This window comes from Ceratina calcarata, unplaced genomic scaffold (assembly GCF_001652005.2).
Source record: "Ceratina calcarata isolate Rehan_Ccalc_2016 unplaced genomic scaffold, ASM165200v1 scaffold88.2, whole genome shotgun sequence".
In the NCBI taxonomy this organism is placed as follows: Eukaryota; Metazoa; Arthropoda; class Insecta; order Hymenoptera; family Apidae; genus Ceratina; species Ceratina calcarata.
In genome coordinates, this window is record NW_017180156.1 from 446,197 (window position 1) to 457,054 (window position 10,858).

At 45.8% G+C, this 10,858-nt stretch overlaps 1 long non-coding RNA gene across 1 annotated transcript in view; it reads right to left on the reverse strand.

Moving 5' to 3' along the window:
* Nucleotides 1-10,858, reverse strand: part of LOC113465117 (uncharacterized) — a 70,400-nt gene that overhangs the window by 36,459 nt on the left and 23,083 nt on the right. The window lies entirely within an intron of this gene.

A 10,858-nucleotide genomic window follows, 5' to 3' on the forward strand; every position in this document is an offset into this window, starting at 1 on the left:
GGCATATATAAGGCCATTTTGTAGGGGACGACGAGACCTACAATTTCTGTATAAAAATTCTTTACTAGCATTAATATTTAACGAGTTATTGACGAAAAACGAAAAAACAGTTTTTTGCAAATTACTCGTAAACTATTGACGCTAGCGAAGAATTTTTATACGGAAATTGTAGATCTCGTCGTCCTCTACAAGAAAGATTGTATGCAATTTTTCCGTATGTCCAACGGTTTGGGAGTTATTGGCCAAAAACGAAAATTTGAAAGAAATTGAAGGGGTACCCCTTGGAAAAATGTCGGAAAAATCGAAAATTTTTTTTCATCGTTTATTATTAGCAATGTTCTTCCGACGTCTGATTTCTTTTTAAAAAATGCGTTTCTAAAGTGCATAAACTTTTGGGATTGACTGTATAGCCAATACATCCTTAAATCCAGAGGATCGATTGTCCCGTTTTATCATCGACAAAAAGTTTAACGCAAAATTAATACGGTTCGAGACTCGATTGAATTATCCGCAATGCGGAACGCATGAACGCGAGGGCAAACAGAAAGTAGAATAAAATAATCATACCGTTGATTCATAATCGCGGGAGCGGCGGAATAACCGAGCGTCAACCATAACCTGTTAATACCGCGCGCGAAAATTTATTTATGGAGTACATTTGTTATCGGGTGGGGCGCGTGAAAATTCCTGCGTGCGTCGAGTGCCTCTGGTGTGCCTTCGGACCGGGACGAACGCAATTGTTTACTTGATAAAAACGATATATTCATCGCGACAGGATCCACGCGAACGGGTGAACAAACGAAATATAATCCGTCGGGCAAACAAGCCCGACGCAAAAATCTCGCGACGGGATATATTCAGTTCGATCCAGACCCGCGATTAAACAATTTCGATCGGCTATAAGTCTGCGTTAATTTTCGGACACCGAATCCGCTAATTTATGTACACGGTTCCGTCTTGTTTGCAGTCCCGAGAAAAATCAACGCGCCGTCGCGTTACTCTTCGCGAAATTGACGCTAATTACCGATTCGCTGAACCGGGAAAATTTATTTCACCGGACAAATTAATTAGGCGGGGGTACTCTGCCGCTTTTAACGGCCGCTTCGGTTCATTTCTCTTCGAGACGAATTACACCGAAGCCGGAGAACGGCCGACTACCTCGCGACAGGTGAAGCGTATCAAGATGGCCGAACAGAAGCTTCATCGACGCGAACGTAACGGCCTGAGAACTTAACGAACCGCGACCGACCGGTTATTCCGATTATATTAGATTATAAAGCTCGATAAGAGTCGTTATCCGTCGCGATCGGTGTTGGCAATTGATAATCGATCTGTTTGAGGTGAACCATCAAAACAAGCATCTTCGATTGATTGATAATACTTTTTTCATAAATTATCGACAGTTTCGTGACGAGGGCAGTTTCGGTAATGGATGCGGGCGTCACAATAACGTGTTGTGTTTCACAACAAGGAAGGCGTACCACGGTGGTTGCGGTTACCATCAGCATCGGGTACCGAAACACAAAGACTATGGTGGAATCATCAATCAAATCGTATCAATGAGCCCTTTGTGGGAGGCCGATTTGGCTACTTATTCATTTATCATTATTAGAGGCGCTGTGAAACCTCCCACCTTCCATCGCTCTCCAACGATTCTCACCTTCATTCATCACACGGCTAACTCGTACAAATTGTTTCATTTCGCCTTATCAACCGTTTCCGATTGCCGAGCGATCCTAGACGCAATTTTTATGAGATATGGAATCTACGAAATTGAATTTACAAAATCACTCGCACACACACACACAGATAAGATAATATTCAAATTAATTCCACGGCGTTTCGACGTGGCCAAAATTTTCGAGTCGAATCTGCTGTAAGCTCGATAAAAATGTGCATATATTCAGCGAGCCACGGGAATTATGCGTCGGTCTGCCGCGCGCGCGGTTTCGCGTGTCTTCACGAATTAAGCCGAACGCGTCGCTGGTAACGGCGCGAAAATTATCTGTCTACCCGAGAAACACGCAATTTTTCCCGCCTGAGAGCGCGGCACGCAATTTTTCCGCCAGCACCGAACGAGGATTTCGACGCCCGTCCGACATCAATTGGACGCTTCCTTTTCTCATCCGTTTTCGTTATTATCGCCGTTCTCTCATTGCCATGTTCGCTATCGATTATTCATTTGAAATTAATAGAACGTAAGGAAATTCTCGAATAATTAAGAACAGTAATGGATATTATGTAGGCATCGAAGTTTTATTAGGTATGGAAGAGGAACTTGTTGGATCGTATTAAAAATTCGTTGAGAACTCGTTTCGGGAGACGTGAGATTGCAAGCGACGCATCACGCGAAAATGGCCCCTGAGGATGTTATTAATTATGCGCCTCTCGACTCTGTAATTTCTTGCCTTATTATACTGCTTGTTATCTATGCGAAGCGAATAGCTTCCGCAAATACAGGAACATCCGCGCGGCCTTGAAAGGATCCTCGAATCCTTTATTACAGAATCTTCGTTAATTGCCTCAATAAAAAAAATTCCTATCGACTTCACTGTTTGGTTTATGACAAACGAACCAGAAGCTCGTGGACACCGGGTTCAGTAATTGTCGAAGGATCGTCGGAGGAAACGTGCAACCGAAGAAGAGTGCAGGGTTTCGCGTGAAATTCTATTGCTGGCCACATCCGCAAACCTTCTTTTCGGTTGGCATCCTCCGTGTCGATCTTGTAACAGACTTCCGAAGGTGTACGGCATTCATCGTAACTGAAGCAGATCGAATCGGTCGCGATCGGATTTTACGGCGACCGCAGGGTGCCACGACGCTGTTTATTCTTACTCTGCTCTCTTTTCGTCGACCGAGAGCACGCAGCTCGGGAACAACGAAAGTTCGCCTCTAGTTTCGACGGGCCTGAGAAGGGTTCCAAGGGGTTGCCAGGGTTATGCAAAATCTGGACGCATACCTGGACCTACTTTAAACGACCGGGACAGCAACGAGGTCACTTATCTGTACCGTTTTCCGCTCGGACGTTCACCGATCTGCTTTGATTTACTGCCACCGCACCCGGGCTTGCGTCAAAGGCTTGGCCACGCTCTGAAAAGCCTTTCGACGCGCACGCAGCGAGCCGCAAGGTCGCAGTTCGGACTCGTTCGTCCTTAGACTTACGGGTATAGCGATTCTCTTCGTGGTGAGAAACAGGATCGAGAGCGAGAAAAATTGTATGCGAGGGAACATGTGACCAGGAACGTTTGAATGAATTACATGTTTGGAGATGTGACGACAGTTGGCCACGGCTGACAATAGCCAGCGACCATACGACTTCTGGAAGATATTCCGTCTTGTCAATGCGGCGACTTCCGTCGAATTTATTTTAAGCGCGTTTCGAAGGTTTGGAAAAATGTCGCGCTTGACAGACGCCTTCAAGGGGCGTTGCCGTAATTTCTCTGTTGAACGATCGGTACAAGGAAGAAGATTCTCAAGAACGAGAAGATAGTTATCTTATCTTCGGTTCAGTGGGCTAAAAGGTTAAATTTAAAAAAATGTTCGTGAAGCCTATCACGAGATTAAGATTTTACTCTGAAATATATGCTACTGATAACACGTTCCAAGCGAGAAAACTTCGTTGCACCAAGACGGCGATGGTAAAATTGTTATATGAATAAATGTAAAGTTGGAGTTACATGAAAGGTACAAACGAGTGCGTATCATACGCAATAAAGGCCTCGCATTATTTCGGAAGATTAATAACGAATAAACTGTGAAAATTCTCGGAGGCGCCAGCTGAGGAACTTCGCAATCGCTCACAGGAATGAAGACGTATGACTGTATCAGGCATATGAATGTCACTCCGGACGAGTGCAGCGCGTAATCAAAGGATTATTAAAAACAATCAACAGTCATTTTCTCAAGGAACTTCAATTAAATTTGCCGACACGGAGAGAAATCCATCGCGAACGATGAGTACGGCTTCGCAAGAGTCATTTAAATTAGACACAGGTTTCACCTGTCGAAGAGCACCCTTTCCACAGAGAGAACTGAAGAAGAGAGGAGAGAGAAACGGATCCGTTCACGGTTTGATTTACTGGCCCGGACACGACCCAAAGGCTTGACCGCCCGCAATATTCGTTTTGAATAAGCAAATTGCGAAATTCAAGGCCGGCCTCACTGAAGGGTTCCGGTCCGACTGCGGAGAGAAAATCTCTGGTTACCTGGTTCAGTTCTACGCAAAATTCCTCCAAGATCGGACGCACCTCTCGCGAATCGCGTTTTCCCATTCCCGTCGGAGTTTTTCTCTTTTCCGTGGCACGCGAATCGATTCGATCGCGGATTGAAGTCGCGCGACGGTGCGTACGAGTGTCGGACGTGATTTACGACAGCGCGCCTGGTTCCATCCTTTCCCTCGGTGGCGACGTCGAGCAAAATGAGGTAAACGAATGAGATAGCACGATAACGTGCCTCTGACATTTGATCGGCGTTGTATCTTGAATTAATTTTAACGCGTCGCTGGGCTTTTACCCAGCCAGCCTTTCACCCTGTATTTACGACTATCGATTGGTTCAGACCTGTGGGAAGTTGCGGCCAAAATGGTGGAACAACCAGGATCGAAAATAATTGAAGTCTTTTGTGAAGTTTAAGTTACAAGCTGTCAAAACACTTCAGGGATTACTAAGAACTCGATTAGGACAGTGTCATAAAAATTCAAAAGGCGATGTAACAGAAATTGACGAGTAGATTTTTAAATGTGACAAGAGTTGGCTGACGGAACGAACATTCGTCAAGTGAAACCTCAGTTTCGGAATCCATCAGCATACGTCAAAATGGCGCGGCACGCCGCATTTTCGGTAGAGACAGGGTAGCGATTAGAATTCGGGACGGCGTTAGGTATATCGGGGGCGATATATCGATAATGGGCCGCGATATCCGCGCGCATGATGTACGAGAAGTAATATTTTCGCGCGCGTCGCGATATATCTGCCGGGCAGCGGACAGCGGCCCTCGCCGATGCGACCGCCGCCGCCGCCACCACGCGCGATATCGGTCTATCGAAAATATTTTTTTGAAATTCTCACCGATGATAACGCGACCCGCCGCGTCCACTTCCGGTCCCGACCTCGTCAACTTTCAGCCTCCCACCGTCGACGCGTATTATTAAATATCGTCGACAAAATTCGTGAAACGATCACGTAGTTCTCTTACAATCTCGAAGCAAGAGAGCAACCAAAGGGTCCGCGTGAAAAAGAGGCAATTAAAAGGCGGCCTCGTTCTTGGGCCTCGTTCTCCATAACCCGGCAACCGATTCCTCGCAACATGGAATTCATCTGTCGGCTCTTTTTACGCCACTTCATCCCTTTTTTCTCTCTTCCTGCTCGGTTCCCGAACGCATCTACCGCGAGAGAACCTGAGGACCGTTTTATCGCGAACAAGTTCACCAGTTTGGTTCTTCACTTTGGCTCCGGGCGTTCTACTCGTACCTACTCGGTCGACAACGATGCGATAGCGGCGATAGTCATACTTATAATTAGAGGAGCCAACCCGAAATGATTTACGAGGCACACGCGGTACCTACACGCTGGCTCTCGCGACTCGTGAATGCGAGCAGGTACTCCCCTAACGCGTTACCTTCGAAGTTTTCGCGAGGTGGCCCGCCGCTCGATTAATAATTATCGTCGACCACCTTGCGCGCCGCGACGAATAATAAAATTAACTTGCGAGCTTTTAACCGATCAGCGGCGACGCGGGCCTCGTGCGTGTCGATAAATCTCGATCGAAAAGCCTTCCGTTTCGTCTACAACACTATCAACCATACCGTCGCAACGTTTTTCATCATCCTCCGGTATACAGATCTTTAAAATGCCGCTTCCATTAATTTATAAAACCTGTTACCTAACTTCGTTTCGTCGCAGCGATTTAATTATCTTCCAGAGGAGCGTGTCGCGTTCTGATATGGATGCTCGAGACCGTCGGCCGTCGGTACACGGCGCAACTGGAAAGCCGCTCGCTCTCTTCCTCTTTTTATTCGAAAACAATTACGATACACCTAATTACTTTATTTTATTTTGTAGCCGGTGATTTTTCATCGGAGCTTCGGCGAATTTAAATATCATTTACGGGGCAACAACAAATTGCTTTCAAGGTTTCTGAATAACTTCCATTCTTTCGAGCTGGAATTAATTAATAACCGCTGGGAGATATCGTAATTTATTATATCGGTTCCCCGTGATGCTGCGTTCATTTACATTAGAAAATCGTGCAAAGTGCGAATATCGCGTTGAACCGCGTGACGCATAATCGAATAAGAAGAGTAAGATATTTATTTGGAAATTAAAAATTAGGAGGTGCACGGTGGTAATCGGTCCGGAGCTTAATTACCGAGTAAATTTACAACCGAAAATTAATCCAGCGAACAAACCGAACTCCGACGCGCATAAAACGGAATTATTTACGATCGCATATTGAATTTGTACCTATCCGATCTGTATGGGAAAACAACAAATTACGACTAAGCTTCGAAGACTTCTATTTATTCAGTCGAGTTACAAATCAAAAGCGAGGCGACTCTCTCCATTCTGAATTACGATGTTTCCATAAATTTTGCGGTACCTTAAGCTTCACCCAATTTATGTAGCTCTTCCTTTCTCTCTAAAGGAAAATGTTTGAATATTTGAATATTTATACAGCCTGTTAATACAATATTATTTGCGTCATATAAGTGTCGCGTTTCAACAAGAATAAGTAATTATCAAAAAAACTGCACGCGTTTTCATAGAGATAAAGGAGAAACTGGTCGTAGATTGGACTCGAGGAGCACAAGTCCAAGGCGGTTAGGGCAACGTGATGGCGACGGCCGTCGGAACATGGCGGTTGAGAGCCGAGACCGGCTCGTAGGCCTCGTTACAGGATTCCTCGCTGAGATCCTACTCGGGATTTGAAAAATCGTCGCGTTTCAACGGTCACGGCTCGTTAGAATATCGCTTGACAGTCGGCAACGACGAGCACGATGCCCGGCGTCGAAGTACGCTTCTATTAATAAGCCCGTTCGCGATCCACTCGCATCTCGCGCGAACCAGTAACCCGCGTACACGTATGCGTTACGTATTTTTGACGCACTTTCGAGCGTATCCCGGTCGCTCGCGATTTAACCACTCGAGAATTAATTGTCCCGACAACGCGATGTCGCACGGACGAACGCGTTCTCGTTATTTTTCAACGGATAATCGTGCCAGAATCTTGACCACGCTTCTCCGGTTACGTTCGAACAGTTGGCATCGATCAGAGAAACGATTCTTCCACATTTTGGGCAACTTCGTGAATTCCGTGAATTCTGATTTAGACGAATGGTCCATGCTCTAAGTTTCAAACTGATTAAGCGTAGAAACAGGTATTAGAATGTTGCGTATGCTCATTGAAGCGACGCTGGATTTTTGGTTTTACTTTGCTTCTTATGCAGACGTTCGAATAAACGTTACATCGTTTCGCTGTTATTAAATTCGAGAGAAAAAGCAGCGGACGGTGGATCGATCGTAGCGGCGTACTTATAGAAATGGACAGATAGTATCCGGACGACCTTCTGTGCTCGCAGAACGCTTCTCGTCATTTCTCAATTCGCTTTAATGGAAAGTTAAACGGATCGGATAAGAACGGATAAACGGTAAACGTTGTTGCGAGATCGAAGCTATTAATATGCGTTCAAAAACGAGAAACTGTTCTCTTTTTCTGATTAGAAATAAATCCTCGTAGTTAATATACCAGAAGAGTTCTATGTATCTTTCTTCTAACTTCAGTATTTAATGAGTTAAGTATCATTAATGGGTACTGACAACTAGAGCTACAACTTTTGTCTGAAACTTGTGAATCCTATGTGATTGCAAAGTGAATAAAAGATTTATGTATAACGGGAAATGGTATAAGAATTGGCTATCTGATCGCAGAACGGGATTGGTGAAACGGGCGAATCTGAAACGGGCGAATCTTGAGAAAAGAATATTCAATTAACGGGGAACGCTGTTACGAGAAGATGGGCGGGATTCAATTCGTGACGGGACGGAGGCGGCCATTTTTCATCGAGCCGGCTGCAAAAGGTTCAAGTTTGCCGGAAGTTCGATCAAAAGCACGTCCGTCGGGCGGGAGACAACGTCCCTCGTTCGCTACAGTTAGAAATGCCTCGACATTTGTTTCAGTCGCGCCGAATTCGTTCATGTCTTGCGCGAGACCGGGTTTCCGTCGTCGTTGAAGAAAAACGAAAATTCATATATGAGATTCCGAGGGAAAATGATCGTGGCAACAAAAGTAGTGGATAGATCTTGGCAGCGAAATAATCATGGGAGCAAAACTGACAGACGCGACTCGTTAAACGAATTTAAAAATCGATTTTGCGCGGCCGCTGCGCAATGTATCGCCCACCGACGTTCAATTGTTCGACGCAATAATCTCGAGTGACATCGTTCGCGAGTCCGGCCGCAATTTGTACTCCCGTACTACCGATACAATGCTCAATCACGCGAAAGCGCGGTTGCGTAAGCGCGCGAGAGGCACGGACGTGTGTACCGTCGGATTTCGAGAAGGCGATCGCGAGAACAAAAGTTGCCTGCGAGCTCGTTAGTCGTTAGTCACACGGCTGGCAGGTCGAGCGGCTTGAAAAATTGCTAAAGAAGACGGCGACGGGACGCGGTGGCTGATTCTACGATACTGACGCGAGGAGAAGCGTCGATGAAAAAATTTACCAGTCTATAAAATACCCGGCGATTAATCTTCTCGTCGACCGTCAAAACAAGGAGTTACCGAATCTCGCGCAAAAAATTAGCTTGAAAAACGACGAGCCCTTTTGTAAAATACACAAAGAATGCGTAATTAATCATCCCCTCTGTCCGAAGAATATCGTTTGAACCGCGGCCAAATTTCAATCCGCGGAAAAGTACGGTTTTCCGTTCTGGAAAATGATAACCTGGTTTGCTGAAAGCTCTCGCAGATTTTCGCGCGGTGTTATCGACGTTTATTTCCATCCGTCATCGGCGTCGATGCCGAGGGTGGGAAAAAAAAACTATGGAACAGAAGAGAAACAGACGAATCGGCACGGGATGGTGGAGACGGGACCCGAGACGGATAAAGAGAGCGGAGAGTCGGAAAGAACACAGAGAGAGAGAAACGTTCGCATCTTGCTGCCTTTATAAATGCTTCTACATTTATTAAGGCTACTCCCCGGAGCCTGGACGTACCACTGTACGTATATTTCGAAATGAATGCCTCGTGACGTGGCACCGCGACGCTGTCGTCGGGGCGCGCGAGCTCCACGAAAAGTGAAATATTCCCCGTCGTATTTTCACATGCACCGCGGCCGCGACGAATGGCGTCCCTGCGTCTGACGGCTCTCTCTGTGCTTCGGCAGCAGCGTGGCGAACCAAGCGGGGAGAGAACCAAAAAGCCAATGAAATAATAATAAATATGTAGGCACGCGCATAATACACTTGTTTCTGCGTGTATGTGTTTACGTATGTCAATGTACAACTTGGCGAAAACTTGGTCCCCGCCGGTCGATCAAGAACACGACGCGGAGAAAATGAAAGAACGAATTTATTTGGACCAGAAACGCCGCTACCGTTTTTCGATATGATTCATATCGCTCAGTCGTAGGAAAACGAGGAACGAAATTTTCTTTCGCTGCCTGAGATATTTTTATTTGTATCATTATAAACGCGTCTTCCGTCGATTTAAATTGCTGCAAGATCGGCCGGGTAGTTCAGTGATATCGGTTGTTTCCCGTCAACGTTAGCCCGGGAATCAACGTTGAATTATTAAACGCGTCCCGCATGTTTCACGGTTCACTTTTCTTCGGGACTTCTGCACACCGTTTCGCAGCACAATGCGCCAGTAATTTTATATAACCGGTTAAATGACTCTTGGCAAGGAAGTGATTTGTCGCACGATATTTTATTTCAGATAATCATCCTCCGTGTGTCGGACGTGGGCCGTCCGGCCGCGACAATGTGCGCACGGATTGATTAATGGCCGTCTCTTCGCCGCGGAATAAAAGTTGAACGGGAGAAAGGGTAAAGAAACGGAGGACAGAGAGAGAGCGTCTTAAATCGGTACACCCTCGCCTCGTTTTTCGAAATCTTGTTAGTCGAAACGCTCGTCCCGTCGTCGATCATCCCGTTGCGGTATAAAAAGGATAATAAAAACCCGGTGGCGAACGTTATTGTCTCATGATCCAGTGAATGATTTACGAAGTTCGTTTCGCGGTATTTTCTGCAGTAACACAGACGTCTTGCGCGTCAGACTCGTTGTTGGAATAATAGATCTCCGGTTGACAAATCTTCTGTCGCCACGATGAAGATATTCCCGAGTTTCGTTCACGCGTGAATAACAGCGCCTTGCAGCAGTTTTTCTTATTCCGTGGATTAAAATTGGCCGCGTCGCCGAATGCCAGTTTCTGTATTCTGTCAGCAGTTTCAACGTTAAAATTGTTACAAAAGATCCGCCCAAGGATTATGAGAAACAGCGGTGTGTCACACCCTCGCAAACGACGTGGCTTTATTCTACGCTCGGCTCGATAAAGATGTTTACAGATAACTTTCCATAGACGTATCGGTCATCCTTTAACGCCCAAGCGTCGAGATCATCTCTACGGTATCGGCCTGCGATATTTCTCAAGGCGAAAGGGCGAGGGTAACCCTTCGCTTCAAACGAACTACGATTCGAATAACATGCTGGCGAGAGAACTCAATCGATGAACAATATTCAAGAGAAATCTTCTACGCTTTTTATTATAGAGAGTCAGGCAATGTTTCCACTTATTTGAAAGTGCATCGCTCAACGTGGTATGCAATACGTTTTACTAAATTAAGGATGTATTGGCTATACAGTC